The following is a 26339-nucleotide window of genomic DNA, read 5'->3' on the forward strand; positions in this document are numbered from 1 at the left end:
CTACTGAAATTAGTTCCAAGATTTGAGTTGTTAAGGTAGCCTATTTCCTCCTGTTAGTGGAGATACATATAACAACTCCTGCCAAGAAAACATGAGATTTCCTGAAATTGTGCTTTATTTATGTAAATCTATTACAAAGAGAGTCTTTGCAAGTCTGTAAAAAGTAATAAATCATTTTGTTCACTTCCCTATTTCCCTATTTCTTCACTTCTCTCACATTCTTTCCTTTATTTACAGCAACATACATTTACGGTGAGCCATGCAGACATCTTATCTTACTTTGATAGTTTTTAAGAATATAGTAGTCGCAGTGCTATTTGTGTTCATAGAGTTTTCTATACTGTATATCAATTGACCATTAGCTTTTATGTTAAATTCGTAACCTATCAGTTGCTCCATAAGAAAAACTTGGACAGAAAAAAAATTATAGGTGATAAAGGAAACACTAGATAATATGTGATGTATTGGAATGAGAAAAGTTTTGTGATTGTCATCAGCAATTCAGACAGAGCTGAATAACTACATAAACAGGGTTTTATTAAGTTTGTTGGGGTCTGAGGTCTCTGAATATTTCCAGTGTTTCAAGTTCAGAGCTTGTTCTTTTTTCTAAGTAGTGCAGGGGGCTGAATCCTACAGTTAGAGCAGTTAGAGTGTTCTGTATATGCAACCTGGTGGTTTGAGATAGTCAGACACAGGGCCTGGCCAATTGTGTTCCTTGAGTAGCTTAGAGCTATAGAAATATTTCACAATGGTCACCATAAGAGAATGTGACAAGCAGCAAATCCTTACTCTCTTTCAGAAGTGTATTTTGAAAATGAATCAAGCACATTGAAGATGATGCAGGACTCCAAGCCTCACAAATATACTGCCATATCTTAAAGCAGAGTCAGTGACTTCACACACACACACACACACACACACACACACACTTACACACACCCAGGATACAGGATTTAGTAACTCAAACTGTGATGCTGCAAATCAAATAAACACTTTCTACTTTCTATTGTCTCTAATTCCTACAGATTTCAGAAACTGTTGTCCTTCTCCTGAGCATCTCATGGGTAGGATTTGGTTATACCCAGAGCCAGTTGAATCCTGCACTACAGCCAGGAGTTTGATTGGTAAAAACTCTCATTACAGACAATTTTATTTTCTCTCCTTGTTTTTGATTGGAGGAATTTATGCATCCCAAAATGAATAGATTATAAACAGGCCAAGAATGAGCTCCCAAATAGGAAGAGAAAGCAAAAGCTAGGCCCTCATTAGGAAGTATGGGAAGTCAAGAAATGATAGCAGCATACACAGGATCAGGACAGGTTCAAAACACACAGCAATACTAGTACAGAGAAATGAAAGTAGACACAAAGTACCATCATTAACCAAAACATGATTTGTGTTTGATACCTGCTATGTAGAAAGGCAAAACTCATCTATTCCAATGGAGTGCTACTGGTTATATCAACTACATCCAGGGCAGGACCTAAAGATGGCAACACCAAAAACAGATCCACTTTTCATTGTTCTCTTTTGGGTATTTGATTCATTTTATTATTGTACTTTTTCACTTCGTTGGGTGTTTGTTTAATTTGATTTTTTTATGTTTTGTTTTTTATTATTTGGGGAAGGTGAGACAGACACAGAGATAGTTACCTTTTACACAACCAAGTGTGGATGAAATTTTATTGGTAGGGAGACATGAAGATCCGGGAGTAGTTGGAAAAGTTGAAAGATAATAATTAAAATATATTCCATGAAAAACATCAAATAATAATACAAAATGAAGATATATAGTAACAAATACAATACAAACCATACAACAGATAGAGAAGCTTTTATACTATAATATTGTAAATGTGACCTAAATATGTAGGACTAGCTTAACATATATAAAGAGCTCATGTTAAGTACTACATTAATACAGGTAATGACAAAGAATTACACGATCATTTCATGTTCAGTAAAATAAAATAAAAGTCTTTGAAAATCCCTAGCCACTTTCTTGATTTTGAAAAAAATAACTCAAATAATAGTTACAAAACTGAAATTCCCTAAACATATATGGAAACTAATATTTAGGTAGAGGCTAGGTAGATAGATTGATAGATAGATAGATAGATAGATAGATAGATAGATAGATAGATAGATAGATGATAGATAATAAATACATCAGTATATCTGGAATTATAAATATCATCTGTTACACATTGATGCCACCTCCATCTGACATTGTCCCAGATGTTCTGTTCAAGGCAGTCATTAGGTAAAATAGTATTTGTTCTTTTTTAAAAAAAATATCAGATAATGTACAAGTTTTGTAAAGCCTATACTGACATAAGTAAGGGACTAGACAAAATGAACAGATTGGGAATTGGGCTGGAATCAATTGGTGTATGATATGGAGGAAGAGAGGAGGTTGTGGAAGAGAAAACAGGGAGAAACAGCTAAGGTGAGGAGAGTGAATTGTGGAAAGGAATACAGTAGAAATAGCTTAAAATAAGGGGGCACTAGATAGAATGTGTGTGTGTGTGTGTGTGTGTGTGTGTGTGTGTGTGTGTGTGTGTGTGATCTAAATGAAATTACCAAATAATTGATCTCCACAGGCCATCACTTGTCACCAAACAAAGGTTCCAACACTGGAATTGGTTTACATTTAATTGAGTCCTGGGCCAAAAGGACTGTCATAATAAAAACAGAAATTTCAAAAAACCCAAATTGTAGCCAAAACTATAGGGTCCTCTCCTATAGGGCCTTGCTACAGTTATAGCAAGCCCCATTGTTGATGACCATTCCTAGAAATTTTATTAAAGTGGAGACGTCAATTCAGTGCCAATATAGAACTTACAGTGGAACATTCCAGGGTCTTTGGTAATATACTAGGCTCTTCTCACAAATACTATGACTTCCAATTAAGGGATTTTATCGTATGACTGAGTATACAAATTAAGCCTTGTATTATTGTGCCTTGTCTTAGGCTCACATCTTCTGTTGATTTTCCTTGCCCAATGCCAATTTCATAGTTGTAGTATTTATTTTTAAATAAATATCATATTGATGACTATCAGCTTCAATAGTTTATGTTTATGAATGAAAAGCATACAGCCTTTATATTTAATATGATTTAAGTAGCACAGTAACTGAGCAACTGTGTAATCCCTATGCTGTTATTCTCTTGCTTTCACAGATAATTCTGGGTTACTATTTACTATATTTTTCACTCTGTTTTGGCTGCCCTTGACTTTAAGCAGCTCTCCAGGCCATGTTCTCCTGAATCCTTTACATAGTGGCTCTGCTTTTCTCTTCAGCACACCTCTCAGTCATTGCGTCTCTCTGTCTTTCTGCTTCCTTATGGTTGTAAACCTGGGAATCTTAAATCCTGAAGCTGTCTCTCCTCCCCAACTATTAGCTGCTGGCATCTTCATTTACCAATCAGAACTAACTGCAGGCATGTTCCCAGAAGCTACTTGTAGACCTTGTTGCAAACATGTCATTCTTGATTAGTATATTACTATTATAGATAGTTTCTGCTTTATTTTGTTATATTTAATTTTCTTACATATTAAAAGGGAGTGAATGAATGGATGAATAAGTATATATTATATATATATATATTTATATATATAATAAAAAAGTGAAAGTGTAGGCAACAGAATAAATGTCAACAACTGTACTTTCACATATAACCACTGAGAAAGATAAAATTAGTTTTCCAGAAAGAGTGAAACTAGTACATCAACTAGGATGGGCCTCAAGATCAGCAGTAGTTGATCAAAAATAATTCAAATCAAGTTTTCTGAGTTTATGAATGTTCTGTTACATTGTTACTGTTTGGTGTTTTTTTTGTTTTTGTTTTTATTTTTGTTGTTTTCTTTATTGTTTGTTTGGGGTTTTCTGATTGTTTGTTTTGAATGTGTTTTCCTGATTTTGAGGGGTTTGTTTTCAATTGGATTTTTGTATCTTTATTGACAAAGAACTTAAAGTTGGGTAGAAAATGGGAGACAATATGAAGAACTTGGAGGAATGGCATAATATAATTGAATATTTGATTTAAACATTGTTTTAAATAATGAAAAATTAAATACTACAAAATATATTCAGTGTTTAAATATCTTGCTGTAAATAAAAAAAAACATGACAAGTAATAAAAATGTTATTTCTAAGAGGGTTTTAAGCAAACCTGTTAGCAAATGAGATAATATAAACTTTCAATTCAATTTTATACACAAGCAAGCAAAAATGAAAGTCATTAATGAAGAGATTTTACAATACCACTAGCTAAGTGTGGTGATCAGCTTCTGTAGTGATCTTCTTATGATGCTGAGAGGAAGCATGGGTTCACAAATGAACTTGATGTCCCAGATGGCAGCACAGTGAGATTCTGTATCAGACATATATAATATGCATTAAAACAAACACTGGGATAAATGTAACATATGCATACATTAAACTACAAGCAAAAGTATATGTAGATAAATATTCCATAATCAAACTTAAAGTGCTTAGAGCGTTTGTAAGGAATGGTGTACAGATTAGAGAATGTTCAATGCCCTCAGTCACTAGAAAACAGTATCAAAATGATCCTGAAAGTAAATTTTATACCAGTCAAAATTCCCAAGATCAAAGAACTCATGTGATAACACATGTTGGGAAGGATGTAGAGTAAGGAGAACATTCCTCCGTTGTCGGTGGGAGTGCAAACTTTTACAATCACTTTGGAAATTAATTTGAAAGTCTCTCAGGAAACTGAGAATAGATCTACTAAAGACCTAGCTCTACCACTTCTGGGCATAGACCCCAAAGTTGCCACATTGTATCACAGGAACACTTCTCACCTATATTCATACCCACTTTGTTCTTTAGTCAGAAACTGAAGTCATCATAGTTGTCCCTCTAATGAAGAACAGAAAAATATATGGTACATCTACACAATGGAATATTTCAGCTTGTAAAAACAAAAGACATCATGAATTTTTCAGGGAAATGATTAGAACTTGGGAATAAAAGGCTGAGTTAGATAACCCAGATCCAGAAACCCTCATGGTATGTATGCATTTATGAGTGGACTTTAGCCATAAAATGCAAGACGAATATGCTACAATCCACAGACCCAAAGAAACTGGGTAATATGGAAGTCCAAATGCAGAATGGACAAATTTCACTCATAACTACATAGTTATCAGAGGTGGATAAAGAGACACAACAGGCTAGATAAGAGGGTGATAAGGGGAGCAGAGAAGGTGGTAAGTTTTGGGAGTGTGGGAGGCAAAAGAAAGCTGGGATTGAGAATGAAAATAGTTATGGGGCATCTATGGTAACTAGTTGGAGGCATGGGAAGGGAGAGAATACAGGGAGTATTGGAGAGTGGCATTATCTGAGATTCCTACCAGAAGGGGATACAGAGACAGAATTAGCTACCTTCTGTAGCATGGTAGGACTTGTAGAGAAGAAAGATGTCATCAACTCATCATAAAGTGTTCAACACAAAATTTGTCTTGCCTACAACCAATTTGAATACAAATTTGATGTGCCAGGATGAAGATGGAGCAGTGAATAAGGGACTAACCATCTGAAGACTAACCCAACTTGAGACCAAACTCATATGAAAGAGAACATCTGACATTGTTACTGATATTCCTCTATGCTGTGAGACAGGAAACTAGCATAATTATTTTCTGAGAGGCTTCATTCAGCAGCTGATGGAGACTGACATAGAATCTCACAGCCAAACAACAGGTACTACAAACAGGGAGTATTATGGAATAGTGGGCTATAGAAATGAGCAAGACATGGGGATAATGACACCACAATAAGACCCATAGAGTTAACAAACATGGTATACCATGTGGACTCAAAGATCCTGGGCTACTAGTCAGGAACCATGTAGGTCCTGGACCTAAACTCCTTACACACTTGTAGCAAATGTGAGCTTGGAATTCGTGTGGGTCCCCTAGGAACTGGAGTTGGGGATGTGTTGGTCTTTGTCCTCTGCCATTGGATCCCTGTCCCTACCTGAACAGCCTGGTTGTACCACATTGAGAGAAATTTTGCCTAGACATACTGTACTAGATGACTTAGTGTCCAGTGGTAGTCAGTGGGATCTCTGTTTCCCCCAAAGTATGTGCATATTGTAGAGGGGAGGGATTTGTAAGAGTGGAAGAAGGATCAGAGAACAGATGTGGCTGTCATCAGAATGTAAAGTGAATCATAAAACAAAAATTAAATAATGTGCAGTTCTTTTTAGAAAGATATGTATGTGACCATATGTAAATTAATTAACAAAATGTTCACATTCATATCTCTTATTTAATGTTCTTTTATTTCTATGCAAAATTCCCTTATGTTAAGAAAATATTTTTTTTTCAAATTCTTTTTCAGATTTCTATGACTATATCTTGGGTTGTATTATTTTGCAGGGAATGTTGGAAGAGTACTTAATGATATATGATTTGGCTCTTGTGCTAAATACCCATGTAAATTCATCTGCTATTAAAATATGAAAGCAGCTTGATTTCATATGCTACACCCATTCATATACCTGAGACTGGTTTGTAATTCTATGTTATAAAAACAAATTTTCAGAGCCGGGCGTGGTGGCGCACGCCTTTAATCCCAGCACTTGGGAGGCAGAGGCAGGCGGATTTCTGAGTTCGAGGCCAGCCTGGTCTACAGAGTGAGTTCCAGGACAGCCAGGGCTATAGAAAAACCCTGTCTCGAAAAAACAAAAAAAACAAAAAAAACAACAAAAAAAAAAAAACAAAAAAAAAAACAAAAAAAAAAAAAAACAAATTTTCAGTACTTACTGCTCTAAGTTGAATTATCACTTACATGGGTCTTTAAAGTAGTTTGCCCATTAAGAAACTATACTTGGCATAATATTAATCATTCATTTTAAATGCTTTCATTATGAAAACTCTGTATGCATAAGAAATTGTTAACAGAACAAATACAAATAATTTAAAGGTACCATAAGCACATTTTAAAATTATTAATAATTCCCACATATATTTTAAATGTTCTGATCAATTCACTAGAATCTTACTATTGTGACTAAGGCCCAAATTAAAAACTCTTTAGAGGTTATGACCATAATCCTCCAAGGCACAGAAAAATTATACTTGGTTCTATGGCCAAACAATTTACAATTCATAAGGAAATCCATGATACTTAACTTTGAAAGAGCATCCTGAAATAACAATTGAAATGAGAGCTTGATAAACACTTTCTTTAATTGAAATAATTATAACTATGTTATTCTTCAGTGGAATAAAATTTACTCCTCAAAAACCTGCAGTTAAGACAATGATAGTGGTCTGTGTTTTTTAAGTCCTAGTACAGAAAAGGTTAAAATCCTGTGGATCTTTGTGTGTTTGGAAACAATTCCAACTATATCTAGAGTGTTAAATCTTAGGTAACAAAGTAGTATTTTTCCAAAAGAAAATGTAAGAATGCATCATGTGTTTGGAAGTATACGTGCATGTACATGTTCATTTGTGTATAGAAGCGAGGTGTGAACACAGATATATAGTGTAAAGATCTCAAGATTGCCTGTCTTCCATTCAATTTCCTTCACATATTTTGAGACATGGTCTATCATTAAACTTAGATCAGTATAAACTTAGATAAGTAAACTTATAGCCTAGCTAGTCTAGTCCAAGTTGGGATTACAGATAGACAATGTCCTGTCAAATTTTTCCTTGTATATATACACACACACACACACACACACACACACACACACACACACAGACAGATACTTTTATATGGATATAGTACCACCCTAGTTATATGCAATGTAAATCTATTATAAATATAAGAAACAGTGTTATACCTACATAAGTAAGTCTTTGAGCACACATTTATCCAAAGATGTTTATAGATAGGTAGATACATAGATATATAGATAGATATAGTATATATTGAAGTGAATAACAAATGTGAATAGATTTTTCAGCACACACAGTAAAATGATTAATTAAAAATGGTTCCCATAAATAGGAATCTAAACTTAGAAAAAAATTCAAATTTAAAAATATCATGTAAGCTAATTTAATTGCCTCATGTAAAACAATAATTGTTCACATATGTAGCCACAAAAGTAATCGTTGAAAAATATATTGCAATTAGCAAAATTAAATAACTTTGAAATATGAATAATATACCACAATGGTTAGTATGGGCCATATAAAAAGCTCAATTTTGTCTGACCATGGTTCTTTAGAAAGGTAGAGCCTGGGGAGGATGTTCTGAACCCAGGAGTAGTTAGATTTCATATATCCCATGGGAGATGTGCTACAGTTAGCACTTCTGTTGCTCCACATTTTTCCTATGCTGCTTCAGTTTCTTTTTTCATTCTCTCTCTCCTACATTAAACATCTAGGGAGAAATTACACTCAATGCAATAAGTAATAAAATATGAAAGTCAAAGAAAATTAGTAACAATTTTAACAATAATAGAAAATTATGAGCTCACTGTTACTAAGTGTAGACATCTGAAACAACAAAATAACAGAAATTTAAAGCATTAAATGAGAAGAAAATACAACTCTAGGTCTATGACATGCAAACATATTGTAAATATAAAAAACAAAAAGTATCTTACCTACATGAGTAATTCTTTGAGTACACATTTCTTCAAAGATGCTATACAAAGATACAAATAGAAAATTAAAAAAAAATACATAAACATTTTAAGCCTTATGAAAGCACAAATCCAAATAGTCTTAACATACACTGCAGGTCTCTTAAGAGCCATACTATTAAATGGAGAAGAAAAAATTTGAAATAATTATCAAATGAACAATAGATCTAAGAAGGTATAGTTGTCAATTAAATTTAATATATATTCTGTATATTGTGTTTGCAGGATTTTGAAGGCTTTCTGATATCTTTCACTTATTTTATTAGAATTTCATGTTTGAATATTATATTTACCAACATTAGTACCCCATCAAACTCTTTCCATAAACGGAGACACAATCACTCATTATTTCTTCTCCTCCTCCTCCTGGTGTTCCTGGTCCTCCTGGTCCTCTTGCTCTTCCTGCTCTTCCCGCTCCTCCTGCTCCTCCTGTTTTTTCTCCTTCTCCTCTGCTGCTGCTGCTGCTGCTGCTGGCACTGCTGCTGCTGCTGCTGCTGCTGCTGCTGCTGCTGTTGCTGCTGCTGTTGTTGCTGCTCCTGCTGGAACTGCTGCTGCTGCTGGCACTGCTGCTGCTGCTGGCACTGCTGCTGCTGGCACTGCTGCTGCTGCTGCTGCTGCTGCTGGCACTGCTGCTGCAGCTGCAGTTGCAGCAGTTGCTGCTGTTGCTGTTGCTGCTGCTGCTGCTGCTGCTGCTGCTGCTGCTGGCGCTGCTGAAGCAGTTGCTGTTCCCGCTCGCGCTGCCGCTTCTGCCGCTGCCTCTGCCGCCGTCTCTGCTGCAATTTAAAATGTGAAATATAGTTAATATTCACATCAGATTTTAAAACCTCAAATATTTAACCATGCAATCATCACTTTTTTTCTCTGTTTAGGATTCCAGTCAGAGATCTGTGAAGAAGTTTCCTAGAAAATCAGATAGTGTGTTCTCTCTTTAGACCCATATGTTAGTTTATAGGGTTGAGTGCATGGTGTGTTCACTAGAAAGCAAGATACTGTTCTTTTAGAAAATGTTACAATAATTTTAAGTAAAAAACAAAAAAACAAAAAACAAAAAACAAAAACAAACCTAAATGTAGTTGAAAATAATTACATTTTAATGTAAGATAAAATTAAATTTTCTTCAAAAGAAAACAGTTTGTCACACCAAACACATTCAAAAATGATAAGTGTTTACCTGACAGGAGGCAACAGAAGTTTTCCATAAATCCAAACCTGATTCATAATAAAAATTAATAAAATAAATCATAATTAGTCTCTCTCTCTCTCTCTCTCTCTCTCTCTCTCTCTCTCTCTCTCTCTCTCTCTCTCACACACACACACACACACACACACACACACACACACTGAACACCTGTGATTGAAAGACCGATATCCAATTTGGACCATATCCATTTGCAAAGGAATCAGCATGGATATAAATTTGGATATGGTCACTAGTCCTACTGTCTACTCTCTGCAATGATGTGAGGACTGAAGGATATGTATTTCCTGTAGGGGTGTGAGAAAAGAAGTAAAAAAAAATTATCTTTAGCTAAAAAGGTTATGAAGAGTTAATAGATGAATAAACAGAATAGTTGAGTGGAACTCTTGAAGGAATTTCAAGATGGAGAGCCAGAGATCAGTCATGCTTGTGCTTTTTCTTCTTTCCTTCTTAATGTTAAAACTCATATCCAAATGGGGGTTTATGCAGTAAAAAAAAGTCAGTATCCAAATACCATTAACATAATTATAATGTTAGTATAGTGACAGTTTGATAAGTGTTCTAAGAGTATGAATTACTAAATATGAAACAAATCAATTGTATTCTTATAATAATATCATTTTAAATAATTTAAATATTTGCTTCCCAAATGAACCAACATTCTGACCCCATGTTCCTTTTATCTCAGGCTATCCATGATTATTAAAACTGAACATCAGTGATTCAAGTACAACTGGTTTATCAATGTAAATACAAGGATACTATTTACAAAACAGTAAGTCCTTATAATATTCTTCAAGACAAGGAAGTGTCTCAAAAGTAGCTTAATATCCACATGTAAAATCTTTAGTCTTGTGAATGGTGGGTATTTGGTCTAAGAAAATCAACAATAAAGTCAAAGGTAAAAACTAAAAAGATGATATACACAGGGTCAGGAATTTGAACATGGTTATGTGGAAATGGGGAGTGGAGAACTGGGAATAGCAACCAGCAATTCCCAGATGCCTGGAAGGCAAGAAGCTACCAGGATCCTACAGGGATTATATTAGCTGAAATGTTCAACAAAGGGGAGGGAGAACCTGTAGAGACTATATTCAGAAGTTAGAAAAGACCTTGGTTGGAGGATAGGACCACCCAAACATCTCCAAATTTTTAACCTAGAATGGCACCTCTCTAAAGAAATAAGGGACACAGTTTGGAGTAGAGACTGAAGGACAGGCTACCCAGAGACTGCTCCACCTGTGGTTCCATCCCATATACAAAAACCAAACACAGGCACTGTTGCTGATGCCAATATCTGCTTGCTGACATGATTCTATTAAAACTGTCCCCTGGAGGCTCTCCCAGAGCCTGACAATACAGATGTGGATGCTCATAGTCAAACTTTAGACTGAGCATGGGGACACCAATGGAGGATTTAGAGAAAGGGCAGAAGGAGCTGAAGTGGTTTGCATCCCCCACAGGAAGAACAATAACAACTAACCAGATACCCCAGGGAATCCAGGGACTAATTCCCCAACCAAAGAGTACACATGGAGGGAACCATGACTCCAGCCCATATGTAGCAAAGGAGGGCATTGTCTGGCATCAATAGGAGGAGAGGCATTTGGACATATGTAGGCTTGATTGCTCAGTGTAGAGGAGTGCCAGGGAGGTGAGGTTTTAGTGGGTGAGTGGGAGGTAAAACACCATCATAGAAGTAGGGCAATGGGAGTTAGGATATGGATGTTTCAGTGTTGAAATCAGGAGATGGAATAACATTTGAAGTGTAAATAGTTAAAATATCCAATAAAAATAAATAAGAAAAAATATGAAAGAGGATTATTGGAAAAACACAAAGGGTCAGAATGAGTGGGGCTGAGAAGACAGGAGCTGACAGAATAATTACAGGATTACTGTGAATGAAATATAATCAGATGCAATATAATATAATTCATATAATAGAATGACATAAAATGCAATAGAATGCATACACTTCTATAAATATATATACCCCAATTAAAAATTTCTTCAAAATAACATTGTAATTAGAAGAAAAGTAAGCATGTCTTCTTATAATGGCTATCTAATTGGAAGAAATACTGATAAACAAGCAATTCTTTTGAGTTAACTATGTAGAAGCAGGCTCTCTCATCTCAGAGTTGTGGATATAATGAGTAATGTGACTTTTTCTTTTGTTGATTACATGTCTTTCAAGGGAGTGCATGTGTATTTTTGTGATTGTTCACCCATGAAATATCTTGCAAGTGTAGTCTTACTATATAGATTTCCAGCCACTAATAAATGATCTAACTTTTGAGTTTGAAAAACAAAAAAAAAAAAATAACTAAAAAGAATTTAATGGGCAGAATCTAGGTTTTATCCATGTAGGGGAATGATTTTTAAACTTCCTAATGCTTTGGGAATTTATATATCCTCATGTTGAGGTGACCCACAAGCATGGAAATAATGTGTCACGACTTCATAAATATTTTAAATCATAATGTAAGCCTCTGGTACTCATTATATCTCATAAAGAACTCTCCAAAGAATGTCCAATTCACAGTCTGAGAAATGTTGATCTCCAAAAATAGGGATTCTTGAGAGCTATAATTTGGAGGTATTTTAAGCATTTTTTTTTTTGTAAAAATAACCAAGAGTCTTTCATTTGGTCCATTCTTAGTCAGAATTTAGGCTGTTCAATTTCCTATACAGTATAAGCTGAAAGTTCATAATTCATGGTTGGAATAGTTAGGGTTACCAATAGTATCCTATCTAGCTAGTATTCCAAGATGGAGGTACTCTATAAATTTTATCCTCAGATGTCTCTTGCCATAAAGTATGCAATTAAAAAGTTTTATGGGTGCTTCATCAATACAGAGGTCTTGAGCTATGTGTAGTACAAGTAATGAAAAATGCTTTCTAAATGCTTGTGGTAAAATTGGCTAATGACTGATAACAAGTTAGTTCACTTTGGTTCTACAGAGTTTTGTACCAAGGATTTGATGAATGCATTTTGATAAATGTTGATATATCTAAAATCAGAGTGTTCTCACACTAGAAGACTTGTATAAGAAAAAGACTGGTGAAATGTCATGATGCACTGCAATTAGTTTACATGTCAGGTTATACTCACCTCAAACAATAAATAGAGGAGGATGTTTCTCTTATATTCAGCACTGAACGTTAGATGTCTGGAGATAAACTAAAGTAACTACAGGGTCTTCAATAGTTTCATGGATCATGGGTTGCAGGAAAAATTGTAGAACACAACTAAAATGATGTAAATGAAAAACATGATATGGAATTTTTGTGGTAAGAAGACAATACTGTGGTTAAGAGGTCAAAATGTGTTGGGCATTGGTGGCACACACCTTTAATCCCAACACTTGGGAGGCAGGAGGATTTCTGAGTTCAAGGCCAGCCTGGTCTAAAAAGTGAGTTCCAGGACAGCCAGGGCTAAACAGAGAAACCCAGTCTCAAAAAACAAAAACAAAAACAAAAACAAAACAAAAAAAGGAGTCAAAATGAAGAACACAGAGCATGACTGTAAAAGCCATAGGTAAACCTTATTTTATTTTTATTTAAATTTTAAATTTTACATTTCACGTGTGCAAGTTTATGTGCATATACATGTAAATAATCTAAAATATCTTATGTTAATTTTAGTATAATGTACTACAGCAGTAGAATACCTTTTCTTAACTTGTAAAACCTCATTTGTACTGGATAATTGTAAGAAGACTGAAAGAATTTTGCAAAGTAATATAGTGTACTGCCAAAATATTTGTTGTCTTCATAATCTTCAAGGCAGAAACAACTTCTGAATATAATACATTCTGTGGACTTTTTATCTCTAGAATTTTAACTGAAAATGACTTGGAGACCTGCTATATGAGCATTCACTCATTTAACATCCAAAGATGCTATAGATTATTTAAATGGAGAAAAACTTCAATATTTCTGCTGGGCTGAAAAGTCAGTGAGCCACAATGTCAACAATGTAATGATATTTTAATCACAGATTATTGGGATAATATCCAGGGTGTGATGAAGTAGCTATATAAATCGACATAAGGTACACAAAATATTCATGCAATATATGGTCCACAAAATATTCATGTCTGCCACAATAAACATAGAAACCTGTCCATGAATTTGAGGGTCATGAATTAAATAACAATAAAAACTATTTTCTAATGTAACATTCCTAAAGCAGAATATTTCCAAACATCTCTTGTAAAATATTTTCCATGGGTAAACATTTATCTACCCTAAAATCAATGAACATTGTTATATTGATTAGATATGCCAAAAAATACAGAGAAAAATTAACTGATCGGTGTCAGCACAGTCCTATACCTCTGTTTAGAGAAGATTCAGAGGATGGAAGAAAGATTCAAGAGCCTAATGAACAAAGCCTGTACAATGAGATATATTCTATAGGGACTCAATACTTAACATGCTGTCCATATTTAAAAAAAAACTTGCAGATATGACAACACTATGGCAAAAGAGAAAACTCTCCAAATACCCCAACCATAGAGGAAGAACTACAGGCAAATATTGATGCCTAACTAAAGCAGAGTAATCATTCTTTACAGATGTGCTGTTTGACAGGTTATCCAACTGACACAGGATACTCTAAAACATATATAGTTATAAAGAATTCTTAGATGTTTTAGTATAAATTAATAAGTAGGTCTTTCTCTTTCTGTCTCTGTCTTCCTCTCTCATATATACACACAAATATACTTTTGAGTAGATGTCATTAGTGTGACTTAAGGGATGGGAATGGAAAAATATGGATGGGGATGAAGTTAGGATTGAAAGGATGTAATTGCTGTTTTAACTTTTAAAATAAAATTAATAATAAGAAAATTACTTCTGCTTTTCTATGTCTTTATACTTCCACGGAAAATATATATAAAGTAAGGGTCCTTTACATATAAATTGGTGTGAATTTGCTCTTGAACAATTACAGTATTAGATGAGAAATACTTGATGATGGTACTAGAATTTCCTACTTGCCTTCTTTATTTCTTTTTCTTTTTCTTTTTCTTTTTCTTTTTCTTTTTCTTTTTCTTTTTCTTTTTCTTTTTCTTTTTCTTTTTCTTTTTCTTTTTCTTTTCCTTTTCCTTTTCCTTTTCCTTGTCCTTTTTCTTCTTCTTTTTCTTCTTCTTCTTCTTCTTCTTCTTCTTCTTCTTCTTCTTCTTCTTCTTCTTCTTCTTCTTCTTCTTCTTCTTTGAGAAAGGATTTTTCTGTATAGCCCTGGCTGTCCTGAAACTTACTTTGTAGACCAGGCTGGCCTCAAACTCAGAAATTTGCCTGCTTTTGACCCCCAAGTGCTGGGATTAAAGGCGTGTGCCACCATGCCCAGCTCTTGCCTCCTTTTTTAATGGTTATATATATTTGTCTCTCCTACAATTTATCCCTACACTATCTTCCTTCCTTTCACTCCTCCATGGTTCTCCAACTTCTCCACTACCCCAAAATTCTGCTTCTCCATTTTAATTCAGAACAATTCAGGTAACCAATAGATAGCAACTCAACCCAGTAAAACAAGAATCAGTAAGACTACACATAAACCCTCATATCCAGGTTGGATGAGGCAACTTAGTAGGGAAACAATTGTTCCAAGATTAGGCAAATGAGCAAGCCATATCTGAACTCTCACTTTTAGGAGTATCATAAAACCATAGCTAAACAACCACATCATGCATACAGGAACCAAGCAAAGATACATATTGGCTCCATGATTACTACTCTGTCCCTTGTGCTTCTATCAGCCCTGCTCATGTGAATTTTTAGACCATGTACTACTCACTCTACCCATTTTCACAGGTTTCCCCAATTTCATAATGATGTTTGATTCTTTCCTTCTCCTCCCCTTAGTTGGTGAAGGAGCATATCTGATTATATTTTCACCAGGCATCAATCTGTGGAGACAATCATACTACAATCCACAGACCCAGAGAGACTATATAACCAGAGTCTATCAGGGATTTTATCAACAAGATCTATAACTATATCATCTATATCTTTATCTACATTACATCTCCATCTACATTACATCTATATCTCTATCTATCCATCTATCTATCTATCTATCTATCTATCTATCTATCTATCTATCTATCTATCTATCTACCTATCTATCCATCCATCCATCCATCCATCCATCCATCCATCCATCCATCTATCCATCTATCTATCTATCTATCTATCTATCTATCTATCTATCTATCTATCTATCTATCTGGAGGAGGGGCCTACATTCTACATGTAAAGTGAATAAATTAATTAATAAATGATAAAATATATTTACCATATGCTTCTCCATGTATTATTCCTAATTCTTTGGCTAGGCAAATTGAGTTGTTTTTACATACAATAAAGGAGGAGAAAAGCAGCTACAAAAATGTGTTCCTGAAAGTGTTGGGGCATCTACATGGGCACAGTTGCTATCTGAAAGGCATTTGAGAGAAGTGCTTGCTGACAGAAGCCTGATATAGCTGTCTCCTGAGACGATCTGACATAGCCTAACTAATACAGACGCAGAAATGCAGCCCACCGTCAGACTGAGCATGGGGTCTCCAATGGAGGATTTAGGGGAAAGTCTAAAGGAGCTGTAGGATTTAGCAACCCCATAGGAAGAACAATAATATCAAACAACCAGAAGTCTTAGAACCTCCAAGGACTAAAACACCAATCAAAGATTACACATGGATGGACCCATTGCTCCAGCTGCATATGTAGAAGGGGATGGCCTTATTTGTTTCAATGGGAGGGAAGGCCCTTGGTCTTTTGAAGGCTCAATACACTAGTGTAGGGGAATACTACACAGATGAGGTGGGAGTTGGTGTTTGGTTGGGGGATCACCCACATACAAGGAGCAGGAGAAACTATCGGGAGTTTGTGTTGTTGAAACAAGGAAGGAAGTAACATTTGTAATATAAATAAATGAAATAACCAATAAAAACATTTAAAAATATAATGGAAGAAAATCACCAAAATTTTTATTTAGGTAGATTAGTCATCTGGATTAAACCTGAAATAATTTCTTGGGAAGGATAGAAACTAATATTTGAATAAAATTTATTTTAAAAGATTTCCTTTACTGGTTAGAGATGTAATGACAGCAAACTAGAATTCTGTGATATTTAATTTAGCTATTACAAAAGATTCCTAGGTCCTCTAATTTCCCCATTGTTCCTGTTAAGACACATGGTCAAGGTCCTTCTCTTTATGTCTCTTAGAAATGTTCAGGAATATAAATCTCCTTAATCAATTGAGTTCCCCTCTGCACCAACTTTATTTCTATGTCTTTGCAAGTATCCGTAACTCTGCAATTGGTGGAATATCTAAATTAATCATCAGGATAGCAAAATTGAAAGTAGAAACAGGAGCACAGGGAAGACATAAGATTGGGAAACTGTAGATAGGAGGTAGGCATTTCTTGGCCTGAACACATGTGTATTTATGAGAACCATTTATTGGACTTAGTGGGTATAAAATAAACAAACAAAACAAAAAATAATAAATAAATTTAAGTTTGACATTTGAGGAAATAATTTTAATGGTGTCCTAGTAAAATGCATGTTTTATTAGGGTCAGACAATCAATACATTTTTATGGAAGGCTGGTATATGTGACAAAATATACAATGCAAATATGAAAAGAAAATGGTTTAAGGAATATAGTAGAAGTGAATCTTATGATACACATTCTATTATTTTTTTGTCCTGTGGAGAACCATGTCAAATACAAAGTGAATACTTGTGAAAATTTTGGACACTCTTTTAAAACTACATGTAAAAATCACAATATTTTCTAAATGTGATTATTTTCCTCTAGTGGATATTAGCCACAAAGCACAGAATAACGATGATATACACCATAGACACATAGAATTTAAGCAATATCCATGTAAGAATTGTTGAATCACACATAGAAAAAGGAACTTAATTGTCATGGAAGGCAGAGAATGAGGGAAGTGTGTGGGATAGCAGAGATAGAAGGGATGAAGGTGACAGGATCAGGTAAGGGAAAGAAAGGGAAAGAGGCCCAAAGGAGCAAGAAACAGAATTGAAATATGAAGATGCCAGGAGTAGGGAATGAGGAATCTCTAAGAATTCTCATAGGCTAGAGATGCAGAAGCTCTCAGGGGTCAATACCAAATAAAACCTAAGGAAGTGTTAGGGGAAGTATTGAAAGCCAAGTAAAGGATGGCAACCCCACAAAAAGACCAACAGTGTCAACTAATCTGAACTTACGGGAACTCACAATAGCATACAGAGGCTGGTCTAAGACCTCTGACAAATATGCAGTAGAGGACTACTTTAGACTACCCTCTCAGGGGTAAAGGGGAGCAGAGAGAATGGGAGGAACACTATGAGGGGAACCTGGAGGAGTGAAGCATTTGAGGTATAAATAAATAAATTTCTTAAAAATTACACTAATGTTATCATTTTTATAGGACAATCCTGAAGCTGAGACCAAATTAAATACATTTTAATCTTTATAAAATCTTGACCACATATAACAAATTGATCATGTTGCATTGATTTCAAATACATAAGACAATTTTTACAGTCTTTTTGTCAACAAATTTAGATGTTGGTCATGGTCAAGATTATGTGAAAATTTAAGCATTAGCAGGAAAAGTTTGTCTTCCAAATCAATGTGGTTTTTATTCAGTTTCTACCCCAGATCATTTAGGAGGAATTCACTGATTTGTAAATAAAACCATTTGAGAATTGTACAAATAAAATAAGACAAATAATTCATTGTAAAATACATATAAATCAAATTTAAAATGTTTTTGATTCTGTTTTAATTTGGTATCATACACCTAATCCCATGCATTACCCTATCCCCTTTTACCATTATTTACCCTTGTTCCCATTCACTATCCTTGCTTTTTTGCTCCAAAAAGAGAATAAAAACAGTCATCCTGGAAGCTGGAGTTTGCCCCAGTATATCTCTAAGGTTTTTTTCCTACCCCTCTTTGCTTACAAATGTTGATTGCAATTGGATGTCCAACTGGTTCAAGGCCTATGGAGTATGCTACAATATCAATATAGGAACCTTTATAGGAAATTTCTCAGATCTTCATGTTGACAAGTGTCATGGAATTCCTACAACCATGGCTCTGTAGACACAGCATAGTCACATGTTCCAGTATTTTATTAATGGAGTAAGGTAACTCAATGCCTTGGATCTGGGCTTGGGAGATATCTGAGCTAGTTAGCTGGTCAACTCTTCTGAACTAATTCATCCAATCCTACTGTCAGAACAGAGCACAGAGATTAATCAGCTTTCCTGTACTCATACCCTCAGGTATGGCACACTTACATTCACATCATCAGTGATAGTTCTAATGTGCTGCCCAGGTGAGTTGCAGAACCTAATCTCTAAGTGTCTAGAGTCATGTAAGGAGCAGTCTCAGGAATGCTATGCCCTGCCTGAAGTGTCACATAGGGCAAGGGTCATCTCAAATGTTGTCTGCCTATGTGGGTCTCTGTGGTATCTGACTGGTGATAATCTGAGGCTAAGTTCCTGTCTCAGCTGCTTGGTACCAGAGTACTGGTAATCTTGAATTGCTTTCTGCTTGGTCCTTTACGCATCAGGTGGATATCCAAGCATTTGTATCATTAAATAATATTTTTGAATACTTCTATTAAATCATCTGATGGTATATCTTATAAAATGGCTAATACAGAAAATCATGTCTTCATAGCTATATAAATAAAATGTAACAAAGACATAAAATGGCTGAGAAAGTACTCTCAAATTTGTCAGTCTAGAGCATGAATATATCTTAGCTTTGGGAAGAACTTAACAGTATCCTTCGGGGTTAGTGCATTACTAGTATAAACAAAACAATTTTAATATAGAGATCCATATTCTGAGACAGCTGCTATGGGCTTACAACCTAGAGACCCCTGGTCTCTCCTGTGCACAATCATCAGCTTGTCTACTCCACTAACAATACCACAGTCTGAAGGCCTCCAAGGAGTTCCTATGCATACAGGGCAACTCACCCAACAGTCTGAAAGACTCCCTGGTGTTTGGCTGCACACAGGGCAACAGATGTCATAGTCTGAAAGTCTCCAAAGAGAATAGCTACATGTAGGGTAACTGATAGTTCATTCCTCTAAAGTCCCAAAATTCTGAGTGCCTTACAGGAGATCTGCAGACGCCACATCAACAGATCAGTAACTTGTCTGTCTCCTGAAAACCCCACAGCCTGTATCTTCTGAGAAAAGCCACTGCAGTGAAGGCAAAGTTTAGTGGTGTGCATGCCCCTCTGAATATCAAACAGGTTGAAGTCCTCACAGAAGTTCTGCTACAGCCAGAGCCACAGGCCTCTCAGGAAACCTGCAGCAACTCAGGGACATAGAAGGCATGCTCCAGACAGAGACACTCAGATCAGCTAATAACAGGGATAATAAGATGGGAAGAGGCAAGCACAAGACCATAAGCAACAAAATGCTGATATACTTTGGGATCACCAGAACAAAATTCTGGCACCACAGTAAGCTCTGTAAGCACTAACATGTGGGGCAGTGGGCTGCACACAGACAGCCTGGTCTCCAGTGGAACACAGGTCTTCAACTCTGGGGAGAACCCAGTGGGTAGTGATTTCCACTGATATGGGATGGAAGGCGTTTGACCATGTCTCCTGAATCCCTGGCTCCTGTCGAAGTTTACCACCCCAGAGCCCCCACATGAGAGGTGTGTGGCTATCAGTCATGTAGGAGCTGCACCATGCCTTCCCATATGCAAATAACGTTTCCCTCAAACTTGCAGTCCAAGTCAATGAGAGGTACCTGCTGTCAAACCCTGAATGACGCTCAAAACTGTATATAAAACCTATCCACGGAATTAAAGGCACACAAGAACTACTCTGTCTTCTAAGTCTTTTGTTCCAAGAGCTGTAACACTTGGGAATAGATTTTCTCTCCCAAAGAGCCACCTGAGGTTCCACCGAACTCCTCACTGTATAGTAGGCGTCTCCTTGCCCCACCTAACCAGACTCAGTGCAGAGCAGTTCAGAGTTTCTGAGCAACCTAGAAGGCATGGCAGATACTTGTCTCCCTGCTTGCACTTGCTTCCCTTCACTGGAACCGTCACACCAGGCCTGGCCAGAGATCTCTGTGGAAAACTTCTTGTACCCAGGCCCATATCTGGCTCCCAATGTGGAGCTCGAACATACAGGACCTCACCAAATGGATACTGCAGGAAGGTGAGCCCCACACCTCTAGAAACAATCTGTCTTTTCCTACTGTGCTTTTGATCACTGCCATCACATGGATTTAGACAACCTAATGGGGCAACTGAAGGCTCCTGAACAGAGCTACTCTCTGGTGTTGGCTGAAGGTCCCTCTGGCCTCTGTTTAAATCCCAACAGCCCGCAAAGGGCATTAACAAAGACTCACTATCTAACTTCTCCTTCAAACAAAAAGAAAACCTGGTAATGCAGTAGCCACTTAAAAGCCATAGGGTTGCTGCCAGTTTTTAAATCTGTGAGAAGGCTTAGCGTTTTGGAACTCTGTGGAATCCCCTGAAGCCAAATAGGCCAAGGGAACACTCCCATTGGACAAATGCTTCTCCTCTTTTCTATCATGAGCAACTCACCATTACATAAAAAAATTCACCCCAAACCAGGGAAATATGTGGCCTACTAAAACATTGAGGAATAAAGATAGCTAAAAAACATGCCTCCCTGTTTTGGGAGGAAGTCCTTCAGATAGCGCTTGGCCAATGATAATATTTATAGGCCAGACTCATGGATCAGAGTAGCTTCTCTCATCAAAAACAAAGATATGCGAGACAGAAAAATACCCTCCTGTGATTTTTGCCAATCTTAGCAGCAATTAGGCAATGCATAGGGCCATCTAAAATAGGACAGACTGATAGTAACACAGCTCCAGAGCCCACTCAGTCAGATGAACCTAAAGATCAGAGTTTTATATCTGAGGGAAATGCTGATCAAACTGCCTCGGCAGGGACATTCATGACTTCCACTGAACAAGCAGATCAATTTCATTAATTCACGCACACAAATATAAAAGGGCTTCATGCCTACTCCCCCCACATCATGCTTGCTCAACTCCAAAGAATAATAAAGATAAGCTCCTCTTGTGCATCCCTCATTAACACCCCAGCTTTACAGATGATAGGCACCAACCCCCAAGGCTTTAAGTCCAATGCCTTATGGCAAATTGATGTCATCTATATTCCCCAATTCGGTAGACAGAAATATGTTTTTGTCACCATAGATATGTACTTGCATTTTATATGGGCTACAGTACAGCCTAAACAGGTGAAAACTCAAAAAGATTGATTCACCATATGCTCAACAGGAGACCGGTCTGTCTGTGCGCAGCCCACTGCCCCACACTAACACACCGGAAAATAAGGAAGCTCACCTAAAATCCAATCTCATGAAGATAATAGAGTCCTTCAAGGAGGATATTAATAACTCACTGAAAGAAATACAGGAAAATACAGGTAAACAGGTAGAGGATTATAAAGAGGTCACAAATACATTCATTAAAGAGGAAAGGAAAACACTGTGAGAAAAAAAAAAGGTAAAGGAAATGAATAAATCTGTCCAAGATATAAATGTCAAAGTAGAAACAATGAAGAAATGAAGGCAAGCCTAGAAATAGAAAACCTAGGAAAAAGTTCAGAAATTACAGCTGTAAGCATCACCAACAGAATATAAGTAATAAAAAAATAAGAATCTCAGATATAGAATATACCTTAGAAGATATGGACACAAGTGTCAAAGAAAATTAAAAACAAAACAAAAAACAAACAACAACAACAACAACAACAACAAAAACTATCCCCTGACATCCAGAAATTCCAGGACACAATAAAAAGACCAAATCTAAGAATATTAGGAATAGAAGTGCTAAGATTCCCAGCACAAAGGACCTGAAAACATTTTAAGCAAAATCATAGAATAAAACTTGCCTAACCTAAAGAAAGTGAGGTCCTCAAATGTACAACAAATCTATAGAACACCAAATTATTTGGATCATAAAAGTAAATACCCTTGTCACATAATAATCAAAACACTAAATTCACAAAACATAGGATATTAAAAGCTGCAAGGGATTGATTCTCAGGATGGCCTTTCCTTCTGTTTCTGCTCCACACTTTTTCTCTGTATTTGATACAATGGGTATTTTTAAAAGAGGCCCTGCATACCCCAGGGTAGGGGAATGCAAGGGCAGTGAATTGGAAGTGGGTGGGTAGGAGGAGGTACACCCTTAGGGAGGCAGGAGGGGGGATGTGATGGAGGGGTTGGATGGGAAATCTGGAAAGGGGACAACATTTGAAATTTAAATAAATAAAATATCCAATTAATAGAGCTTTAAGGGAAAAAGGCCAAGTAACATATACAGTCAGATCTAAAAGAATTACAGCAGAGAAAATAAAAGCAATAAGATTCCAGACAAAGATCATGGAGACTTTAAGAGAACACAATGCCATCCCAGGTACTATAACAACTCTGAACATAGATGGAGAAACTAAAATAGCTCAGCAGAAAAACAAATTCAAGAATTATCTATCTACCAATCCAGCTCTCCAAAGGATGCTAGAAGCAAAACTCCAGCATAAGGAAGGTATGTACACCAATGAAAAAACAAGATATTAGTCATCTCAGAACAAAGAAAAAATGAGAGATTCACATGCCCATAACAACAAGCATTCCAGAAATAATCTATCATCTATCTTTAACATTTCTCAAAATCAATGCAATAAATTCCACCATAAAAAAGACATAAGATAAAAAATTGGATACCTTTTTACCAGGTGGCAAAGATGATTGCCCAAAATGGCTGCTCTTTGGCTTGAAATATAGAACTAGACATCACCTTGATCTACTCCTATATCTCTTCTTTCCTTTTCAGCTTTCTCATTATTTAAGATTCTCTGAGAATTAGATAGTGGTAAATAAATGACTCACAATTTTCACATTTCAGTAGTTTACTGGGAACTAAAATACACTTTTTCATAGAATTGTCTGTGGAAAAATTTTATTGACATTCTGTTGAATTTTTCTTTTCCTGAGTAAAAGGCAAGATGAGGCAAAGGGTGAAAATTAAGAAATCAAAAAAAAAAAAAAAAGAAATTAATAGACATGGAACATAGTGATAATTTATTAGAGTAGAAACAATTTTAGGGAATTATTTAACCTGGTAATTCATTTAACCAATCAATATCAAATGTTTCTTCACTGGATGTTAGGTCTTCTTTTTTCACAAGTATTATTGTAAGTGATCCATAAATAAAACCACACAGATACTTGCCTTCATGAGAATGAACATTCAATACAAGAAGAACTTTGATTCTATGTAAAAATCCTCATATCTTTATTGAACTTAGTGACAAATACAAATTGAATGAAATGTGCAATATACACAAGTGACTAAGTTTGTAATTTATTTGACCCCAGACATCGTTAAGGTAACAACAGAAGATAGGTGAACTATCTCACAAGGTGGGTCTATATTTATATATCCAAGTCCCTCATCCAAAACAGTCGGCATCATGAGAAACAGAACCTTCTTTTTCATTCAGTCCAAATGAAACCAATAAATTTGATAACAGATATTACTTCTATAAAATCCTTCCTCCAAGAAATCTGATAACAAACCCACTATAAAGGGAAATCACTTGTATCACTGCAATCCACAATTTAAAACATTAGAATTTCAACAATTTTCTTCTCTTTATGTGTGCACTGTATATAATAATAGGCAAAGGCAATTGTAATCTTTGCTAGTCAAATTATTAGGCATCACCTGTGCAATAGAAAATAAACCTTCCGAAAATTCTATTACAACTTCTGTCTTTAACCATTTTCATCTACTATGACCTGCTTAGTTATTTGGAAGCATGCTCATTTATCTTGAATGAGCCAAATAATCTACTAAATCCTTAAAGTTCAGCATTACTTTAGATACATAGTAGCAAAAAGAACACAGATGTTGGACAGAACAGTAAGACAAATTACTGAGCAACAACCCTATAGGTAACTATAGAATTAAAAGGACAACAGAGATAATAAACTTGGAAAAGACTTTGATAAGAACAATTTCTGTCCTAAATAAATGTTATTAAATTGAAAACTAATGAGACATGAACATTAAATATAACCCAAGAATGAAATAGGATGATAAAACATATTAGCATCAATTGATTCCCCATCCTATCAAAATTTAGATAAAATTAAATGCAACTGAGGCTCCTAGATCATGCACAAGAAGAGAAACTTGAATTTTATAAAATTACCACAGAACACATGAAAGCCACAGAATGATATCTAGTAAACACAATTGAAAAACTGTTCTGTGATACGAAATAGTGATTAAGACAAAGCAAGTGTACATACTATGAAACATGGAAACGGGGTTTTGGCTGCAAACATTAGTATATTAAGATTCAATGACAAAAAAGAAAAAAGAAAGAGAAATGAAATTTTGTTAGGTTAAGCTTTTTCATTGGAGCATACACAAAATCTTTGGTTTTACTGTTCTTAAAGAATGATGTGTGCAGATATTTAAGTATGAACAAAGAACTATGTTTGTTCCCAGCAACAACATAAACCTCATGTTGAGTTTGGATTGAAATGTAATGTAAAATTTGTGAGGAATTTGATGGCAGCAAAATGAAAACAACTGAGAATTGCAGTGTTTGCTTTATAGTATTCTCAGAGGGCATTAGCAAATTAGGTGAGGTGAAGTCAGAGAATGTTCCAGAATGTCTCACACAACCACGTGGGAGATGCTGTCCTGATATAAACACCAATTCCATATCTGATCTACTAAAGCAAATTAAGGAGCAACAGGTCTCCTGACTCTCTCACATGTTGAATGCTGATCTAATACATCATCCTTGTAAATGAAGAAGAACTCCAAGGCTGATTCCTGAATGATAAATCATAAAAATGAAGCATGGCCATAAGTAATAACAAAAAACTTGAATAGAAAACAGGAGCAGTTTCATTCAAAGCATGCGAAGAATCATAGTAAGTTACCCGGCATTTTCTTTTTCCTTTCATCTGCAGATTTCCAGAGCACTCCTTCTCCAAGAAGCAGCTTGTTGTCAATCTGCAGCAAGCACCTGGTCCTTGCTGAGAGCTAGACAACAACCAGGAGCATTACTGGAAAAAAAATAATGTGAATAGATTTCCTTAGCCGTGGTTGTCTCTGACTGGCTGAGTATACATAGGGAAATAGAGAAAGGGTTTGGGACCAATCAGGAGAGAGATCTCAAAAAGAAAAAAAAAAAAAAAGGCAAAAGCCTGTTGTTACCATGGAGATTTTTCCACCAAAGCTCCTCCATCTTTTCTCCCCCCTCCCTGTCTGTTGCATCAGGAATAAAAAGGACAAAGAAATATAAGGAGAAAAATCAAAATATTATGTGGTTATTCTTTGGTTTTAACTCTTATCTAAAGCAGAGAAAATTGTACAGTAATGTATGGGCCTTTGTGACTGG

At 35.8% G+C, this 26339-nt stretch overlaps 1 long non-coding RNA gene across 1 annotated transcript; it reads right to left on the minus strand.

Annotated features, from left to right (window-relative positions):
• Nucleotides 1-1649: 1649 nt before the first annotated feature.
• On the minus strand, nt 1650-26006 carry Gm29729 (predicted gene, 29729). The gene is made up of 4 exons (NR_169101.1): nt 25879-26006; nt 8944-9411; nt 8600-8640; nt 1650-4378 (listed from the first exon to the last, which is right to left on the minus strand). It is a non-coding gene; the product is annotated as a predicted gene, 29729 (long non-coding RNA).
• Between the last annotated feature and the right edge of the window lie 333 nt (nt 26007-26339).

This window comes from Mus musculus, chromosome 7, assembly GCF_000001635.26.
Source record: "Mus musculus strain C57BL/6J chromosome 7, GRCm38.p6 C57BL/6J".
Lineage (NCBI taxonomy): Eukaryota > Metazoa > Chordata > Mammalia > Rodentia > Muridae > Mus > Mus musculus.